Raw genomic sequence first — 21,721 nt, 5'->3', positions numbered from 1 at the left:
GTTGTGGTTGTGTGCATTGCCATCACGGTGCCCAGGTCCGTAAGCATGCATAACTTGTAGTCAGACGTGGGGGGAAATGTTTCCTTCCAAGTGTAAGAATGCGCTGGGCATGTGGTATGTCCTAGCTGATTGTGAGCCTAAGCCTAAGAATATCTCAAAAACAACAACAACCAAAAAAAAGTATGGAAGGAAGAGAGGAGATCAACACATATTCAGGACTTTACATGCTAAACACAGAGGTCACTTAATTCTACCTTATAGCTGTCATATATTATATAGAGTTTTAAATCTTAATCTATCAAACAACATAACTTTAAAGCCACCCTTTTGTTCAAAAGCAGATCACATTTATAGTTTTTGAATTTGCTGTTCTTGAACTCATTGTTAAAAAAATCCCTAAATTACTTCCTTTTTTTTCCCCCTCCTGTGGTGCTGGGGATTGAACCCAGGGCCTTGTGCATATGAGGCAAACACTCTACCAACTAAGCTATATCCCCAGCCCCCTAAATTACTGTCTTAGATGTGCTTATGGTCATGAGACCCAGTATTCTGTGGTAAATTGGGTGTATCCAACAAGCACATTCTTCAATGTAGCTATAAAGCTTATAACAAAAGTGTGGACATTCTGGTAGCCAGCCTTCAAGATGGCGCCCACAATCTGAAGACTCCCCACCCTAGGATAGCCCTCTCATACCCTGAACCAGGACTGGCCTGCATATCCAACAGAAAATGACAGAAACAATAGGGTGTAATGTTCAAGGATGAGTTGGAAAAGGGATCCCAGTTTTTACCTTGAATGTTTGATATTCCCTTTGAAAAACATAGCCACCACACTTCGAGGCAGAGAAGCTAACACACCGGGAGGGAGCCACCTTCGAGGGCTCGGAAGCAGATCCTTGGAAGCAGACATCCTTGGAGTCTCTAGATGAAGGCAACCCTGACTGAAGGCTTTCTACAACCTCATGAGAGGCCCAGAGCAAGAACCATTCCCAAATTCCCAACCCAGACGAGCCCTGAGAGATAAGAAATGATCATCTTTGTTCTGTTTGAAGTTGCTCTATTTGGGGATGACTTGTTATGCAGCCATACTGTCTGTCTGTCTCTCTCTCTCTCTCTCACCCATCCCCACACACACACACCAAAATGGATTACCCCCAAAAGACTCACTTTGATCAGGAAAAAAAGTTTGCCAAGGTTTTCACCCCTTCGATCAGATTATTCAGTAGATCAGATACATTTTTTTTAACTCAAGTCTTTAAAGCAGCCAACCATATATATATATATATATTTTTTTTTTCTGATAAAGGGAGTAAAGATATTTCCTTTGCTTTTCTGAATTTCCAATAACTGTCTAGATGTAATTGCCGACGACCCATGCGAATTATGAAATTGTGACATATTGTTTAATTGACAAAAACTAAGAATCAAACTGAGACAGTGTAAGACATAAGCTCATTTTTTCCCCTACAAAACAAAGCTTAATAATTTAATTGAGTTTGAGGGAAATATTGAAATAAAATCCCACCTGTTCCATCAAATATTTGTCTTTGAGATAGATTAAACACAAGACTTTTTCATTATCCTATGCATGTAATGGGCTAAATATTAAAAGCTACATGTGAACAAGAAGATCTTGGATGTATCAAGTTATCTTCAGAGAATCAAATGAAGGGGAGCTCATAGAGAGGTAGAAAACCTCAGCTCATGAAACAAACCCAGTATTCAGAAGGCCTCCCAAGAGAACACAGCCTGTCGTGCACAATAAATTTTAAAACAAAAATGAAGACGATTCTCCCACCATAGCAGGAAGTTTCTCAAGCACGGAAAACTGCCTCTGTATTCTGGGTAATTACCCAAAATATAAAAGGTCAGTTTAATAGTCCTTTATTCAGCCTGAATGTTCTCCAACCACAGCGCCGCCATCCCTGTCCAAAGCTCACCTTCCAAATCCATGAGGAAATAGCCTATAAAAATAAAAGAAGACAATTTAGTCAAAAACTAGCCTGTAATCTTGTGTTTCTGGATCATATTTTTTTATTCTTTGTCTCCAGGGAAAAGAAACACGGTACAAGTTGGCTTTTTGGGTGTGCTTTTAAAATTTGTTTTTGAGCACTTTCTATGACCAGACTGTTGTCTAAACATAAAACTGTCCAACTCATTTAATTCCTCAATAACCTTTGGGCTGAGTACAATTGATAACCCCCTTTCCACAGGAAGGACGCTGAGGGTCCAGAGAGAGGGAGAAATTCTGCCCAATTGGTACAGCTGGTAGGAGACCAGTTAAGGATTTCTTCTTCGTTTTTCCAGTGCCAGGGATTGAACCCAGGGCTTGTGCATGCTAGGCAAGGGTGCTATCACTGAGCTATATCCCCAGCCCCAAGGATTTGAACTGGCAATGTCAGACACCAAAGACTCTGGACCCTTAGACCTGACTCTACGCCTTGATTGCTTTCATTAATAAATCTCAATGCCTCTCCAACCAGTTATCTTTTGATCTACCCCAAAGAGCAGAACATAGCGGAATCCCCCAAAGCCTGAGAGTCCCACTTACAGGGATTTCATGCCTGCTGTGTCGGAAATTCCAGCAACCTGACAATCAGGGCCGTGATGCCAACAGTACACATGTTAAATCAATGTATAAAGAAATTCACTGCACAGGGCTTTCCCTGATTGATAAGACTGCTATTGATAAACCAGTTCTATTGTGTAATTCACCTGCTATAAGAGAATTGCAAAGTCAGAGTACCTCTTGGGAAATGTTCTGTCAAGCATGGAGATGGATGGATTGATGTCAAGTAGCCATGAGAACAGATTTAATTGTTGCTCTGAACTGGTGTGTATTAGAACATTCATTAAACTGTCCATGTTCTTGATCAGTTTTAAGACAAGAGGCAACATAGTGGCCAATTCAAACTCAGAACCAGCTTCTAAAGCATCACTGATCTATTGGACATTATAAGAAATATGTAACTGGAGAAAATGTAGCAATTCATACATTGGAAAATGAATTCAGCCTGCCCCTGTGATCTGTCTGCTGGAAATACATGAAACTATGAACAGTGCAAACAATAAATTCAGTTTCTTTTGTGCTAAGGACTGGATAATTCGTTATTAGGAAGATTTATTTTAAAAAAAAAAACCTCATCATTCAGAGAAAATAATGAATCCTGTAAATGCTCGCCAAGATCAAGCTCCTTAGGAGAATAACAGCAATCACATTCGTGATATTGCTAAAAACATCATCCTGAGTAAATGTAGTTTCCTTGAAAAATTATTGGCTGGGGAATCATCACTGGATAATGTTTAACTATGACACAGGATTATGGTAGATTATGACCTCCATTTTTTGTTCAGTTTGTTTTTGAGATATCTTGTCTAATGTCCAAAACTATAATGTAGCATTTCAGGCCTGGGGACGTAGCTCAGTTGGTAGAGTGCTTGCCTCAATGCACAAGGCCCTGGGTTCAATCCCCAGCACCACAAAAAAAAAAAAAAAAGAAAAAGAAAGAAAAGAAAAAAGAAAAAGATCATCATGACAGTCATTTCAAACCAACAGACCCACTTGGATTTCATCTGCTCATTGTTCATTCACAGAGTTGTGCAACATGAACTAGCCACATAAATGATTCTGACAGCCCTGGGCCAGCTCAATAATTCCAGAAACACCTAACAATGAATGCATTCTGGAAAAGTCGGTGCTGTACCTCATTTCCTTCAAACTTGAAGCCTGTGGCAGAGCGTCAATTATGGAGATCTGAGCACTGGCTTGATTAAGATTGCTCAAAGGAACCAAGAAATGGTCTCTGTTGCAATCACATATCTTTCCTCAGCCAACTTTTCTCAACCTTTCTGACACTGACCTTTGGGAAGAAAGGCAAGAAAAAGACTAAATGACCAAATGACCAAAAAAGAGGGTTTCCACCCAAAGCCACCCTGGTGACTCATCTTGAAAGCAGATCCACCCACCCCAGCTAAAGCTTCTCTCTGCAGTCTCACAAGAAGGCCTGGATCAGAACCCCCCAGTTAAATTCTTACGCCCAGAAACACTGATAATGCTGTTGATTGTTTTAAACTGTGAGGTGACGATCTGTTCTGCAGCCGGATATAAGCAATGCACCAGGAATTTGAACCCAGAGGTCCCGACCCCAAAGCCCGTGTCCTTGGCTTTCACAGCGCTCCTTTCTCTGTGGCCTTTTGGGCAAAATCTGAATGTTTCGGCCTCCTCAGTGTGTGGTTTCCCCTAACAGCCAGCGCAGTCTTTGCCAATTACATCACATTTTTGTACCTATTCATGGTTCTTTTAGGGGGGAGGAGGGGTACTGGGGATTGAACTCAGGGGCCCTCCAATACTGAGCCCCATCCCCAGCCCAGTTTTGTATTTTATTTAGAGACAGGGTCTGAGTTCCTTAGCGCCCCACTTTTGCTGACGCTGGCTTTGAACACACGATCCTCCTGCCTCAGCCTCCCGAGCTGCTGGGTAACAGGCGTGCACTCGGCCTGTTTGCAGTTCTTGATGCTTAACACTAGCCTTGCTACCTAGATCACAACAGCTAGGAGGACAACTGTACCCTAAAACCCAGGAGCATATTCAGTGCTGATCAAGTGGTAAACCCCCAATGCGTATTTTGGGATGAAGAAGGAACCACTATCCAAATCTGTGTGACACCAGGAGATGACCCTGGGGACTTTGCTCTCACTTCTTGCTGACCCAAACAGGAACAAATTCCACCTCTAAGAAGGAAGAAGGAAAATCACCGGAGTTGGGATTTTTGTGAATGCAGAAAATCATTTTGAGGCATAAGACGTACGAATGTTTTTCAAAAACAGGCAAAAATAAAAAATATCGTCCTAAGCCCAAGTATGTTGTTGGGTCCTCCGTCCCTCATTCTTAGGCTTCCCCGTTTCCAGCTGCCTGGAGGTTTGGGGCAGCAGGTGCCCAGACAGGAGTGGCCCAGCCTGGTGCTGACCTCACTCAACCCCTGGCCACAGAGGGGAGCCCAAACCCTCATTAAAACAGCATTTGCCCGGGCTAGTGAGTTGTTTGCACACGCACAATAAATCAACACTCGACACCCAGTTGCAATGGATTTTCAATGTGGGAAGTGCCTCATCACCCAGATTTTATTTCACAGTGAGGATGAGGGTGGGGAGAAAATAGTAATGTGTGAAAGAAACAAAGAGCGGAAAGCTTTGACCTGAAATAGGAAACCCGGGGACCTGCAAATGTTGCCGGGGTGATCAGGTGGAAGACCATGCGTTTTTATGGTGACCACTGAAACAGAAGTCAGCATCACATGTACAAACGCTGCTGTCAGATTTGGTGGCCCCCGTGGCAATGGAGCCCCTGAGATGTGGGAAGGATGATGGAGAAGCCAACTATTAGTACGTTGCATTTCAGCTAGTGACTAAGTCATGACTCATTAGTTACCCATGTACTTCACTTAGATATAAATAGTCACATATGGTTAGAAGATATGGCACCAGGAAGAGCCAGCTGCTTCAGAACAATTCCCCCAGAGAATTTGGGGCACTCTCAAGTAACTGCAACCAAACACAAACTGAGAATTACAGGGCTCCCCCTTATCCTTAGGGGATACATTGCAAGACCCCCAGCGGGTATATGAAATTGCATCGCACCAAAACAAATATATACTGTGCATACGAGAAAGTTTAACTATAAATGAGACACAGTAGCTGGGTGCACCGGCACACACCTATGTTAATTGGGAGGCAGGAGGATTGCAAGTTCAAGACCAACCTCAGCAACTTAAGCCCTGAGCAAGTCAGTGAGACCCTGTCTCAAAATAAAAAATAAGCCAGGCACCGTGAGGCACATCTGTAATCTCAGTGGCTCCAGAGGCTGAGGCAGGACGGATAGCAAGTTTAAAGTCAGCCTCAGCAATGTAACGAGGCCCTAAGCAACTTAATGAGACCCTGTCTCTAAATAAAACACAAAAAAGGGCTGGGGGTATGGCACAGTGATTAGGTGCCCCTGGGTTAAATACCTAGTACCAAAAAAAAGATAAAAAATAAAAAAACAAAAAGGGCTAGGTTGTAGCTCAGTGGTTAAGTGCCCTTGGGTTCAATCCCTGTACTAAATTAATTAATTAGATATAAATAGACGTTGACAACAACTAATAATAAAATGGAACAATGTTAATAATATAACATAATACGGCCAACATGACTACTCTTGTGCTTTGGAGCCATTTGAAGTAAAATATGTGTTACTTAAACATAACCCATACTTGACAAAAGCACTGTGATATTGTAACAGTCAATCTGGTAACCAGAATGCCACAAATTATCAAAAGGAGGGTAGCATATACACTGTGGATACACTGGACAAAGTGATGATTCATATCCCAGAGTGGAATGTCATGAGATCTGTTTCATCTTTCTCTCCAGAATGATGCTCAATTTAAAACTTAGAAATTATTTTCCCAGAATTGGATATAAAAGGACTCAAAACTCTAAAACTTCAAACCATATTTCAAAATTTCAAGGACGCCCTATTGATTAGCTATTGTCTGGAGTCGCTTTAGGATCTAATCTAAGAAGCAAGACGAGAAAGAGTGAAGAAGGATGTCCAACCAGTGTCTTCAGTCAGGTTCCTCTCCAATCATGGAAGGACGATTCAGTCTGTTCTGCAAGAGGGGGCCACTGATGTATATCTTTGGGGTTCAATGGGGCAGCAAAGTGAAGCAAGGCTGCCTGGATTAGAAATCAAGTTCTGTTCACAAAGGAAGTCCAAATGGTATACAAGAAAGCCCTGGGAGGCCCAGTATGGCCCAGTATGGCTTTATAGGCCCACCTGTGGCTAGGCAGTGGAACAAGTGGAAACTCACTCCCGGCTGGCAGGAGCATCAGTTTATATGACCGCTAAGGGACACTACCTACAGGTTTCTACTGAAACGGCACACCCCTATTCCTGGGCACATGACTACTGTGATTTGGCTAAGTGTCCCCCAAAGGTCCATGTGTTAAGGGTCAGCCTGTGGCACTACTGGAAAGTGGTGGAGTTTTTATATATATATATATATATATTTTTAGAGAGAGAGAGAATTTTAATATTTACTTATTTTTTTTAAGCTTTCAGCAGACACAACGTTTTTGTTTGTATGTGGTGCTGAGGAACGTTTTTGTTTGTATGTGGTGCTGAGGATCGAACCCGGGCCACACGCATGCCAAGCGAGCGCACCACCGCTTGAGCCACATCCCCAGTCCAGTGGTGGAGTTTTTAAGAGGTGGAGCCTACTGGGAGACAGTTACATCTCTGAAGCACATAATGGCAGTGTTACATCTCTCAACATGGTAATGAGTAAAAGCATCCAGGCCCATATGATTCAACATATAGTGTCACCTTATTTAAGGTTTCCCTTTCGGTGGCTGCAGTGATCTGAGATCAACTATGGTCCCAAAATATTAAATGGAAAATTCCAGAAGCAAACAATTTGTAAAGCTTTAAATTTTTTGCCATACCAAGTAGCATTATGAAATCTCTCACTGTCCTAGAATGTCTCACCCAGAATGTGAATTATCCCTTTGACCACGGTATCCATGCTGTATATGCTACCCACCCATTCGTCATTTAGTAGCCATCTTGGTTATCAGAAGGACTATCACAGTATCACAGTGCTTGTGTTCAAGTCACCTTGTTTTACTTAATAGTGGCTCTAAAGTACAAGAATAGTCATGCTGGCAATTTGAATATGGCAAATAGAAATGCTTCCTCTAAGTGAAATGGTGTATAGTAAGATATTCTAAAAAAAAGGAGAGATCGTATTCACAGACCTTTTATGACAACAGACAGTTCTGTTTTTTACTCTTGTCCATCTCTTACTGTACCTAATTTACAAGTTAAACTGTACCACAGGTGGGCATGTGTAGGGAAACAGACCACTTACAACACACAAACATCTTCCATGTATATTCTTCAATTCTTGTTTTCAGTAAGACAAGGTCTCATTAGGTGCTGAGGAGCTGGCCAGATTGCCAAGTTGGCTTTGAACTTGCAATTCTCCAGCTCCCGAGTTACTGGGACTATTGATGTGCCCCAGTGTGCCTGACTTCAACAGCTCTTTTTATTTTTGGAGGGTACCAGGGATTGAACTCAGGGGCACTTGACCACTGAGCCCCATCGCCAGCCCTATTTTGTATTTTATGAGAGACGGGGTCTCACTGAGTTGCTTACAGTCTCACTGTTGCAGAGGCTGGCTTGGAACTCACGATCCTCCTCCTCCTCAGCTTCCCCAAGCCTCTGGGATTACAGGCATGCACCACTGCACCTGGCTCAACAGCTCTTAAAAGGAAGCTTTGTCCATCCCAAAAAGTACATTCAAGGGGCTGGGGTTGTGGCTCAGCAGTAGAGCACTCACCTAGCACATGCGAGGTGCTGGGTTCGATCCTCAGCACTGTGTAAAGATAAATAAATATAATAAAGGTATTGTGTCCATCTACAACTAAAAAAAATAACATAAAAAAGGTACAGCTCAAAACTCACCCCTTCCATGAACTGTGACAGTGTCAAAGAGCAATCTTTCATTTTCTTTCCATGAAAAAAGCAAAACTGTGAATTAGTTCACAAGCATAGGTCTTACTGTATTCACCAGGATTTGAACCTAATGGATTTTTAAACCTCCCTTGGTGTTTAGCACAGTATTGGTGACAGATACCGTGTATTCCAACTCTCTTTGACCAAACCGCATCTCTTCTGCTATTAAAGTCGCTTAAACGGCAAAGACAAATATTATCTCATACTTTCTGTGAATTTTCAAACAGCTGAATTCAGACAAACACACATTTCTTTGTGCATATAAAAATGAAAACCATCGCAACAGAAAGACTCCTCCGAATTTTCCATCCACACAGCTGTTGCTATCCAGCACTAGTGGTGTCAATGTCACCCCACTTTCCCCCATTAGGAAAAGCACTGCATTGCTTTTTGGTTTCGGTTTAGGGCAAAGGCATCAGAAATGATCAGGAAAAGAACAGACCCCCAAAAATGTGACTAAAAAGCATGCAGACGGTTACAGCATGCTAGATCAAGAATTTGAAATTCGTAAAAGCCAAGTGCAGTGGCGCATGCCTGTAATCTCAGCAGCTCGGGAGGCTGAGGCAGGAGGATCGCAAGTTCAAGGCCGGCCTCAGCAAAAGCCAGGCACTAAGCAACTTAACCAGACCCTATCTCAAAACATAAAAAGGGATGGTGGTGTAGTTTGGTGGTCAAGCACCCCTGGGTTCATTCCCCAGTACCAAAATAAATAAAGTACATGGGAGGATGATTTCTGCAAATGGTGCATAATTTCATATTAGGGACTTGAACCTCCATGACTTGGGTATCTGGGAGGGTCCTGGAACCAATCTCCCATGAATACTAAGGATGACTAGAGTTTAATGGGGCCAGTTAGGCACCATTGGGCATGGAGTGGTCTCACCTATTTATTAACACCAGAGGGAAAGCAGAACAGTAAGCAAGAATCTTCCTTTAAAAGACTTTTGTCCACCATCATGGCGTTCTGCATACTTGGTACCTGGGCACAGAGTCCCTGAAGTCCAGGAATTGACCGCAGCTAAAGCCATTTGGAGCATCATATGTTCGCCTGTCCCCAAGCCTTTCATTTAATAACAGTTTCATAATTCTTTGTTCAGTAACATATGCTTGGATGAAGGAAATTTCCAGAATGGTCAAACTTATCACCTCAGTTCTTAGAAGTAAAGCAAGAACTTAGACACACTTGCCCTCTCCCTTGGTCCCTGCCTCAGCCACCCTCTTGGTCTCTGGGGCTTGCTAGGGTCATCATTCCCACCTTTGGGGAAGAAGAACTCTCCCAGGGCTTCCGGCCACCTGGGAGTCCTCTCTGGCCTGCTCTGGCCCTGCCTCCCAGGAAGAAGGATCCATGGGGCCAACAGGAGACCAGAGCTTGAAGGCACAGTAGGAAGACACAGTCTGTGGGTTCTAAATTTTCATCAATATGAATCTATGACTTTGACAGATTTAAAAAATCAGTTTGATTTTTTTTCCCCATTGTCTTTTTCCTTAGAAAAAGGCATAAGTGTGCGACATTTAAGATCTAGAGTCAGGCACGGTGACTCACACCTGTAATCCCAGTGGCTCAGGAGGCTGAGGCAGGAGGATCGTGAGTTCAAAGCCAGCCTCAGCCAAAGGGAGGCCCTAAGCAACCCAGTGAGACCCTGTCTCTGAATAAAATACAAAATAGGGCTGGGGATGGGGCTCAGTGGGAAAAATGTCCCTGAGTTCAATCCCTGGTACCCCCTCCCCCCCCACCACCAAAAAAAAAAAAAAAAAGATCTAGAGACAGTTTCAAAGATTTTCCAAGTGTTTGATCACTCACAGAGAGAAATGACCCAGGACCCAAGGACGACTTTATGGTGCCGGGAACATTTCAGTGTGTGCTTCTGCCCCAGGGACAAAGCCCATCGCCACCAGCACAAGGGAATCCAGGAAAAACCACCACCCAGGACCTTCTGGGAGGAAAAGGCACTGGTACTCGGTGTACCGCACAGATCTTCACCATCTGACCTGCCATCCTTCTTCCTGCTGTTTTTGCACTCTGCAATCATTCTTCTTGATATCTTACTAACTTAGCAAAAGGTTTTAGTGCTCTCTGAGCCTGATTAACAAGCAGGAAAAGGGAAAACCGGGGCTACCTCGGGAGGTTTGGCAAACTCTAACCACCCACTGACCCTGCGACCACTTTCAAAAAGCACAAATGAGACCGCAGTCTGCATTACCTTATCCACCCTGAGATAACTCCACCAGGGAAGAGTGGGATTGCTTTTTAAAGGTAGATTGCTGTGATTCAGACGTCAAATAGCACCGGGGTCTAAATGTCTGTGTCCTCTGCAAAACTCCTGACTTAGAAGATGATGGTGTTGGTGGTGGGGCTCTGGGAGGGGCTGGGGTCATGAGGGTGGAGCCCCATGAGTGGGACGAGAGTCCTTATAAAACAGATCAAGAGAGCCCCCTGCCCTTCCGCCCTGTGAGGACTCAGGAGAAGGCACATCTAGGAGCCAGGAAGCAGTCCTCAGCAGACCCCCGTGTCCGCTACACCTGGACCTGGGGCTGCAGCCTCCAGAGCTGAGAGCAGTCAGGGTCTGGGGTCTATAAGCCCCCCGGGATGGGGTGTTTGTTACAGCAGCCCAGGAAGACTAAGACACTAGCCCTCTGACCAGTGCAATGCCCTGAGTATGTGTGTCCCCAAGTTCCCACATTGAATCATCACCCCAAGGTGCTGGTATATGGAAGGGGCTCTGGGAGGGGCTGAGGTCATGATGGCACCACCCCAGGAATGGGATGAGGCTCCGGGATAGAGGAGATCCAGAGAGCTCCCTGCCCCTTCCACCATGTGAAGACGCAGCAAGAAGGTTCCATCTATGAACCGGGAAGCTGCCCCAACAGATTCACAGAATACGCCAGCACCTTCTTCCTGTGGACTTCCAGCCTCCAGGACTGCAAGAAATGTTTCCGGCTTTTGAAAACCATTGAGTTTACAGCATTTTGTTAGAGCAACCCAAAGGGACTAAACAGCCTCTCGTGAGTTCTAGATCCTTCCTATGGAGCTAACCATACCCACTCAGCACATACGCCATCTATGGTGCAGGAATCCATGCACGTACACACCAACAGTATGTGCCCTCTACCGTGGATCAGTGCATATACACCCACACACACAGGCACACACTTATCTATGACGGGTCAACTCATGCATGAGCACTCACACAAACAGCACGTGCCCTCTACCACAGACCAGTGCACATGTGCACACAGACATAGCATGCATATCAACCACAGCACACACATGCACAAAATCCCTAGGAGTTTGGGGTATAGCTCAGTGGTAGGGCGCTTGCCTAGCGTGCTTGAGATCCTGGGTTTCACCCCCAGCAGTGTAAAAAACACGTGAAATTTATCTATTGTGACTTTTCCAAAAGAAAAAAAAAATGCCTTTCTTCTCAAACCACAGCACTAAGAGTTAGGGCTTTATCTTGTGTGTTGACATAAAAACTCCCTTGATGACTGGGGCTGTGGCTCAGTGGTAAAGCACTTGCCTGGCATGTATGAGGTCCTGGGTTCGATCCTCAGCACCACAAATAAATACATACATACATACATTCATACAAGATTCATTGACGCCTAGAAAAATATTTTTTTTAAAAAAATCTTAAAAAAAAAAACTCCCTTAGTTGGTCAGTGAATTCCAACTGTCATAAAATGTTTGCCAAATTTGACTCTTGACTCAACAAGGTAAACCACAATGTTTTAGGAAAATACAGCTTCCCATCGGGCATGGTGGCACCTGCCGGTAATCTCAGTGGCTCGGTAGGCGGAGGCTGAGGCTGAAGGATCGTGAGTTCAAAGCCAGCGTCAGCAATGTAGCTAGGCCCTAAGCAACTTAGTGAGACCATGACTCTAAATAAAATATTAAAAGGGGCTGGGGATGTGGCTCAGTGGTTGAGCGTCCCTGGATTCACTCCCAAATATCAAAAAAATAAAAATAAAAAAGCCCAGGCACAATGGCTCATGCCTGTAATCCCAGCAACCTGGGAGGTTGAGACAGGAGGATTGTCAGCTCAAAGCCAGCCTGATAGGAAGTTAGGAAGACCCTATCTCAGAAGAAATAATCAAAATGGCTGGGGATGTAGCTCAATGACAGAGCACTGCTGGGTTTAATTCCCAGGAAAGAAAGAAAGAAGAAAATACACTTTCCCTTTGGTCCCCAGCAAGCATCTAGCCCACTGATACCATTCAATGCCAACATTAACTGCAGTGTACCTTCTGGCTAAAGCAAGAGATTGGGTGAAACACACTAACAAAAAGACATCAAATTCATATGTAGTTTTTTTTTTTTTTTTTTTTTTAACTATGTTGCATATAGAAGTTGCAGAGGGGAAATCACTACCTTTTAAGCATGATGGTAGGCAAAGAGCTCTCATGGGCCCATCTGGGGACAAGCTGAGCCTCAAAAAGAATCATGACAGTAATTGATGACAAGACATATAACCAAAAATGAAACCACGAGTCAATAATGTTGCTCAAAACTAAAGGACAGAGAAGTAAAATCTCTGCTCCCTGGGGGACTTCATCTAAGTACTTGTAGCAGAAACGAAAGTGTCAGTAATTCACCAGTCTGTGACTTGGTACAAAAAGAAAAGACGGTGCATGGCTGTGAACAGATATTCATGAGCTCAGAATACCACCCCGGGTTACTCACTCATTGCACAGGACAGACGCACAGGCCCAATGTGGAGGTCTGGTGGACACCTGCTTGACTAGCTTACCACACCCAGCCAAGACAAGACCAGGCCAACCCGACTACAGAATGTCCTCATGCACCTTCATGAGAGGGACACAGCACCAACTCCACAGCCCAGGAGGTCAAGTCATCGCAAAAGTGTCTGAAGGATTCTTGCCAAACATGCCCAACCTGAATTGAAGCAAAAAAAAAAAAAAGCAATTATACAAATACAGATTATTGCATATTAAGACGACCACTGCCCTAGACTTTTCCAAAGCTATCAGAGCCATTGAAGAAACTGTAAAGGACAATGACCAACTCATAGCTGGAGAAAATGACAGAGTCCTAGCTACATGCGGTGTGCACGATTCTTAACCAGAGTTTAATGGCAGATTTTTTTTTTATAAAGACTATAGATATTTTTTCTTGAATCCAAAGGCCCTGGCAACTACCAAGTGGTCACAGATGTCCAAGCAATGTGACAGCCACCTGTTGCTCTGAGAATTCCTGCCTTGGATGGGTTTGGGGGCAGGTTTGGGGCAAGCGGCATTGCTGGTGGGGTTCGGGCAAGGCTGAGATGCAGCTGTCCAGGTCAAGCCCAGGTAGGAAGTGCTGGGATCCATCCAGATGTGCCCTGGGGCTGGTGTGCAGAGAGTGAGGAAGTCCAGGGGGACTTAAACACTGAGTGCCCTCTGTCCCTCCTGACAATGCTTTGCTCCTGGAAGCTACAGAGAGAGAAAGAAGGGAAGGAAGGATGGAGGGTGTGTGGGGGTGGGGCGGGGGAATGCCCACTGAGGATCTCTGAAATAATTTAGGAAGTCTTAGACTAACATTTGAAAAGGATCACGCTGATAATTGGTGTCTCAATTTATATCCCTTGGAAAAGCCATTTCAGTGATAGAGAATTTTGTCAGAGAACTTAAATGGAGTCAGTCACACATTTATCTCACTAAGGATTTTGTCTCAGTACTGTTCAAAGGGTAATTTTGAAGATGGGGGGAAAAAATAGGTCAAATGCTGAGCACTGTTCCCATCACACTGGAAGTACACACTGTGTACCTTAGTCCTTCTCCACCACAACACCTGGGCTTTAGACACATTCCATACGAAGAGACAGAGAAGAGCTGTCCCTGGCCCACAAGACTTCCTCTAAAGCTGGAAACTCTTAGTTTGAAATGTGCAACAATGAATCGAAATTCAACTTAGGCATTGGATACTCAGGCATGATTCGCAGGCAACACTGAAGGGCTACAAATCGTTCCCAGTTGCCCTGGACACTGGCAAGAGAAGGCAATAAATCAAATTTTATTTTAATAAATTTCTTTATAGGTTTTTTGTTTCTGATCCTGATAGACTGCTAAATCTCTGTCCTGCCCCCCACAAAGAAAACCAGATAAGCACCAATGTATCAATGGTGCCAATGTGCACCAGTTCACTCACCCATCTCACAAAAATATATCTGCCTGTTATGATTTTCTCTCTTTTCCCCCACCCCAGCCCACGCTGGTGATCAAACCCAGAAGTTCATGAGTGCCACATTTTGCTCTGTGGTCTGTTCTGTTGAAAGTGATCCCCAGTAGCTTTTACACGATAGCATGTTTTCCAATCCCACAAAGTGAGTTCTTCTGGGATAGAGCCTGGGTGTTCTCAGCAGATAAAACGCTTTAATTGGGTGAGGAAAGAGATTTACCACTTCAACCCTTCTTTGTAAAACCTCCTTTGACTCTGCCGGTGATCCAAGCCCCCCACTGCGGAGGTTTCTTCTTTTTCAGCGTCTGTGGGATGGTGTTACTGTTTTCCAAATGGAGTGTACATTACGAGTGCCCCTGTGCACTTTTATAGGACTTAGGACAATAACAACTCTCTTGGGTTTCCTTTGCTTCTTCCTGGCAGATGACCGCGACCTATAGTGGGATCCAGGAAGCTTTGACACAAGTCATGGTCCCGGGCTAGCAGCCTCATCCATTTTTTTTCTTCTCTTTAAGTTCATTTGATATAATTCAGCCCAGTACAGTAATGCACGGCGATACACTCTGAGAAGCATTTTGTTAGGCTATCTCATGATTGTGCAAATATCCCAGTGCATTTACAGACATCTCTTAGTGATGTCATTGGACCACCATTGTATATGAGGTTCCTTGGTGACCAAACATAGTTGGATGGCTCATGACCACGTGGGCAAAATAGCATCACTTCAACATGAGAAGGTTAAAAGTGACTGCTGAGAACATTTCCATTGTTTTTCCAAAGGCATGGAAGTGCCGTGTGCTCTGCACATGACATGTGTATAAATTCAGACTGGCTGCTGTTCGAGTCCCACTTGTGACCACATCCTATCCAACGCAGCCTGTGAAAGATGGGTTTGGTGAGATTCCTCCCCCAGCCTGAGCGCCCCCAAAGATACTGCCGGAGCCTCCACTCTGTGTGCACCAGGCCACCTTTAATTGATTCTGAAAGTCACCTGGGCAAGCAAGCCTGCCAACTGATAAATCCATGAATGCTAACCTGGTCCGCCCCAGGGCTGCGGGGTGTCACTCAGATACACCAGGCTGCATCCCGGGGGACCCAGAAAACCATCAGCCCTGGGTCAGTGCAGTGTGCTTCAGGAAACATGGCCACCTCCTCTAAGCAGAGCGTAAACAGAGAAAAGACACGTTTTGTGTCACCAGGACCCTAAGGCACTCCTTACAAAGAAAGAATTCACACAATGCAAATTCCACAAGTCAACTAAGAGGAGGCCCAAAGAGCAAAGGAGAAAATGACCTCGTGACAGCCACAGCCACAATCGAGCACTTTTCCTTTTACTCATCTTGAAAAAAATCACGTGGGAGAAACTTTCTCCCCAAAAGAGCAGAGAGCCTTTCCTGACATCATGCTTTTTCCAGTTTACAGAGATCAGGTTTCAGGGCCCTTCACCATTGATCCATTAGCTAATGATGGCTCAAAAGGTGTTTCCTGCAGAATGAGGGTTAGCTTTCAGTTGGAACAATTTAAAAAAAAAAAAAAAAACTGCACCCCAAGCTCACCACCGTCAACTCATGCCCGTCACCCCAGCTACTTGAGAGGCTGAGGCAGGAGAATTACAAGTTTGAGGCCAGCCTCAGCAGCTTAGAAAGACCCGGTTTCAAAATAAAATAATAAAAATGGCTTGGGATGTGGCTCAGTGCTTGAGCACCCCTGAGTTCAACCCCCAATATCGGCAAAAAATCAAAAACCTGAGTGCACATTAATGAGATGAGGTGAACTTTAGAACCCAAGAGAATAAGATAATCCCATCCCCCGTGAAGTCATCAGCATTGCTCTTTCCTAGTGTTTCCTCTTGCCCTTTCAGCTTATCGCCTCAGTCACCAATGAGGTATTACGAGACCTTGTCTACTGCCCGGAACTGCAGGGGCACTTGTCCAGGTCCCTGGGGACTGTGGCATTTGGAGCAGCGTCATGTTTTAGTCTGATTTTCCTGACAGCACGCCCACTCAATCTTGTGATCCTTTTATCCTGCAAACCAGAAAGCTTCCTCCAAGATAGGAAACATGATTTCACTGCAAAACACCATAGCCTGTGTCAGGCCCAGGGCTCCTACCTGAGTTGGGTTTTTTCTTTTTTCTGTACTAGAAGAAATCACTCTATCAAATTCCCAACTTTGTTAGTGGATGAGAAGGTTTCTTTTTCTCATAGGTTTAAAAAGAAAGAGGGGATAGTTGTGGCTCAGTGGTAGAGTACTCGCCTAGCACTTGTGAGGCACTGGGTTCGATCCTCAGCGCCATATAAAAATAAGTAAGTAAAAGTAAAGATATGTGTCCATTTACAACTGAAAAAAAAAAAAATTACCAAACATCCTCTGCACTTTCAAGCTTGCCTGAAGCTATCCCATGTTCATGCTAGAATTCCTCCATAAGATGAAATAAAATCATTGTGAATGTACTTGGTGCCATCAACAGTAGGCTTAAAAGTGGTTGAAATGGTAACCTTTGGGTTATCTCTATATTACCACAATGAGAAAGCCAATTAAAAATGAGCCAGGCATGGTGGTGCACGCCTGTAATCCCAGTAGTTTGGGAGGCTGAGGCAGGAGAATCGCAAGTTGGAGGCCAGCCTCAGCCACTTAGTGAGGCCCTAAGCAACTCAGTGAGACCCTATCTCAAAATAAAAAGTAGAATAAAATAAGATACCCAAATCATAACTCTCAGAACCTCAGAATGTGACCTTATTTGGAACAAGGTCTTGTAATTAAGGTAAGCTTCAAGAAATGCAATCTTTAGGGTTATAGAAAAGATTCATCACAGCTAATTTGAGACACAGAAGGACCCAGTGATGGCCGGGAGGAGGCAAGGTCCACAGCAGAGTGTTCAGGGCAGGGGCCGGGGACAACAGGAACAGCCTGATGTCGTTGGCACTGAGGACGGGTGACAGAGCACACAGCACTGCTTGCTCCCACGAGGGCCCAGCTGGGGTTGAAGATCAAGATTCTGTAGTAACACGAATTTGCTCGGTCGTGCAATTTTTCTCCAGCAGCCGTGGGGAGCTTGGATGTGGACCAAGGAAGGCAGATGGCTGGGCTGGTGGAAGATGGGACTTGTGCACAGAGCCGCGCACAACGTTTCGGTTTGTTTCCAACAGGAGCTCCTTGGATGGATGGGCTTCAATAGATCCTGTACAGTAAACTCTGGATACAAAAAAAATACTCTGATCCGCCGTCCTGCAACCATAAGCTAAACGCAGCAGTGGTGCTGGAGATGATTTTCCCCCAAGTCAAAACAGTGTTAAGGGAGAGTGGGGGTGGGGTGCTCTGGCCGCCGAGCAGGGGCCACATCCAGCTTCTGGATTTGGGTAACTGCTGCAGAATGACAATGCATGTCTCTGGAATGCACTTCTGTGTCCATAGGTCATGCATCACAATAAAAAAGTGAACCGACAGAAGGACTATTCCGTGGCTACACCAGCATTCTACTTTTAATGACAAGCATTAGAAATCCAAATCGAGCTAGACGGCCAGGGTGGCAGGACACACCCCACAATCACAACTCAGGAGCCTGAGGAAGGAGGATCTCAAGTGTGAGGCCATCTTTGGCAACTTAGTATGACCCTGTCTCAAAATAAAATTAAAAAGGGCTTGGGACATAGCTCAATGGTAGAGCATCCCTGGGTTCAATCCCCCAACACTGCAAGATAAAAAACAAAATTTAAAAAAACCCAAATCAATTAGAAAGGGAAGAGGAGGAGGAGATGAAGGAGGAGGGAGACAGGAAGAGTAAGAGAAGAAAAGAAGAAAGAAACACACTGGTTAATTTAACTGGAAACTTCATACGAGATCTGCAGGCTAGACTATACCCAGGTGCTCAGATGCTACCTAATGAGGATTTCTCAATGATCCTCCGAGTCTTAATGCTGTCTTCAGTTCCAAAGAGTGATACAGAAGATGTGGTTTTATCTTCATTAGGTTTACCTGTTACCCACTTAGCAAGCCCAGCACAAAACAAAACTTTCACAAACTCTATCAAAAGCCCTGATCCATCTGTCTCTGGATCATGACGGACCATAGATCCTTCCCTAGCAACTCTCCCTGACTGAGGGATGTGAGATGCTGTTTTTCGGCCAGCCTGAGCCCCAAGTCAGCAATCTCCTTTCCTTTCCCACACATACATGCAACCAACAGAACACACAAAACAATGACCCAGGCTTCCATCTCTTCCTTTTAGCTGTTAATCACCTCACAGAAGTTCCTACAAAAGCTTAGGTATGTAATTCCTAGCAGTCCCCCAATTATAGGCGCCTGCTGGCACAGTTTAGTAGAACATGACCTTCTACCTGGAAGAACATCAAGAGACCAGATTGGCCCAAGCCCTCCAGCTTTGCCCAGTGACCCACAATTTCTGTCGCAGAGCCTCAGGGGTGCTCAACCGGCTCCTTCCAGTGAATGAAGGCAGATGGCATGAATGCCCAGGAACCATCCAGCACCCAGGGAAGGCAAGCTGTGTTCTGCTGAGCAAGCATGCCAGTGCCCCAGGGCTCCTGCAAGATCACCACAACCAAGAGAGCCTCCTAATCCTGTCTGTCACTGAACCCCTTATGCCTCTGTTGAGACCCACCAAGGCTGGACTGATGGGCTGACCTGTGTACAGTCCAAAGCACCCAGGAATCTGCAGCTGTCTTGAGCCACAGGTCATGGACATCAAACCTTAACAAAAGCCATCCAAGCACAAATTCCAACAGATTTTAGCCTTGCTGAGAAAACTCTCAATGTCAGAATAGCCACAGCCTTGATATTGATCCCCACATTTGTGGGTTTGTTCTTGAGGGAAAGGGATACTAGGTATTGAACCCAGAGGCACTTAACCACCGAGCCCCAGCCTCCCCCTTCCTCCTGCCTTTTTTATGTTTTGTTTTGAGACAGGGTCTCACTAAGTTACTCAGGGCCTTGCTAAGTTGCTGAGGCTGGCTTTGAACTTGTGATCCTCCTGCCTCAGCCTCCTGAGCCACTGGGATTACAGGCCTATGCCACCCGGCTTGCATTTCTAAACAGTAGAGCAACCAAGTCTGTTTTTGAAAATCATCAATAATCATTTGACCACAAGAAAGACTGCTTTTAGCAGGACCCAATGGCACACACCTGCAGGAGGATCACAAGTACAAGTCCAGCCTGGGCAACATAAGGAGAGCCTGTCTCAAAACAAAAAAAAATAATCATAATAAAATAAAATGGGCTGGGAGTAGTTCAGGAATGGAGGGCTCCTGTCTTCGATCCTAAGTAGCTCAGAATGCTCTTTTTTGATGAGGAAGCTTTTAGTTTCTGTCTTGTACAATCAATGAAGATTAAATTAACATCTTGAAAACACACAGGATGACCTTCTTCTTGTCTTCCTTTATTCCAAGACTACCCAGGGCTCCCTTCCAGTGCCCAGCACTCTGCTGAGAAAGATATTAGCAAGCCACATCCCCTGTCAAGGAGACACACTCCCCCTCCCTGACGCCAGCCCCTCCAGGCTGCCTACCCCAGCACTGAGAGGTGCCCAGGCAGGGTACATAAAGGGTACTGGCTGGTTTCCCCTTCCCTTACTACCTTCAGAGATGTTCTCCCCCAAATTCAAGCCACAAGGGCACTGCAGTGTGTCTGTATTTGAAAGCAGGGTCTCTAAACAGGTGATGGAGGTACTGAGATCTGGAGGGTGGTCCTGATCCAACAGGTCCCAGGTCTTGATAAGAAGGACACAGACCCACGCAGAGGTGCCACCCTGTGAGGACACAGGGAGAAGATGGTGGGCCCTTGCGACACCCTGATCTTGAAGGTCCAGGCTCCAGGGCTATGGGACCATGAATGTCAGCCCCCAGGCCAACATGTAGTATGTGGACACCGCAGTCCTGATGCGCTGTCACCAACCCAGGGCACCTGGAGAATCCAGGTCCTGCAGAATCCCTCCCCACCCCCCTTCCCACTTTTTAAAGCCACCCAGTGAGAGCTCCGGGCTGTCTGGCTCTTTGAACTGCTAACCTGACTGCCCAGGCAGACCTGCAGCTAACACCCACATCCGGATTTCCCCCTCGGGCGCCCTTCTCCCTCCCTCCCCTCCCCTGGGAAGAAGGCGCACCACCTGCCCCGAAGAGGCGTCCTGGGAGACTCGCCAAGTCTGGCTTCACTAGATGGTAACAGATAGTGAACTACACACTTGCCCACGGCCCCCCACGCCAGGCCGGTTTTAAGTTGTGCCCGGTGTGCACGGAATGGCACTGAGAGGCCTCCAACCTCTCCAGGGGAGAAGAGAACAGAAAGAGCCCCGACGGGTTTGGGCTGGGCGTCGCGTTTTCTTTTCGTTGGGGGAGGGGCTTCTGCTGGGGTGGAAGGAGGGGGCAGGGAACCGAAAGGAACCCAGTCTGCAGGCAAGTACTAGCAGAGTCACTACTGGAGGCAGGCTCGGGATGCTTCTAGAGCCACCCTTTGGGGATGGAGGGCGGCAGGCTGAGCAAGCTACAAGGAGCCGGGGTGTGAGCCTTGGGCAGCCGCCTAGGGCAAGCCCACCGCTCCCAGCCCAAGGACAAATCAGGCTGATTAAAAAAAAAATTTTTTTTAAAGCAATACTTCCTGTTATGTTCACGGGAGACTCGCGGCCGTTTCATTATTAAGCAATTTTCTTTTTAAAGAAACAGAAAAAAAAAAAAAAAAAACCCACACACACCAAGACCACGTTGCTCCGAGGCCAGGGACAGCTTCTTAGCCCAGCCCAGCGTCAAGGTTTCAAATCTCCTATTTTCTTAAGCCCTTCATTAAGCCTTCCAAGAGCTTGCCTATGTTTAATTTGCATTCTGAAACGGAAAATCCAATGTGTTCTAGCATTGTCTGCTTCAGCTGAAAAGGAAACTGTAAATTTATACAGTCTGGTTAAAAAAAAAAAAAAAATTGGCAATTGCATCTTAATCAGTCTCTGGAATGAGGCTGGGCGGCGTCCCTCCCATCCCCCTCCACTTTCCAC

General features: G+C 45.4%; 1 long non-coding RNA gene and 1 other non-coding gene across 2 annotated transcripts; both read right to left on the bottom strand.

Moving 5' to 3' along the window:
• Positions 1-424: 424 nt before the first annotated feature.
• Positions 425-498, bottom strand: Trnam-cau (transfer RNA methionine (anticodon CAU)). Its single transcript has one exon. It is a non-coding gene; the product is annotated as a tRNA-Met (tRNA).
• Positions 499-17,450: 16,952 nt separating this feature from the next.
• Positions 17,451-21,519, bottom strand: LOC114106840 (uncharacterized). Its single transcript, XR_003585256.2, has 3 exons — positions 21,428-21,519; positions 20,317-20,488; positions 17,451-17,922 (listed from the first exon to the last, which is right to left on the bottom strand). It is a non-coding gene; the product is annotated as an uncharacterized lncRNA (long non-coding RNA).
• Between the last annotated feature and the right edge of the window lie 202 nt (positions 21,520-21,721).

The sequence above is a fragment of the Marmota flaviventris genome, chromosome Y (genome assembly GCF_047511675.1).
Source record: "Marmota flaviventris isolate mMarFla1 chromosome Y, mMarFla1.hap1, whole genome shotgun sequence".
NCBI lineage: Eukaryota > Metazoa > Chordata > Mammalia > Rodentia > Sciuridae > Marmota > Marmota flaviventris.
This window is presented reverse-complemented; position numbering and strand designations above follow the sequence as displayed.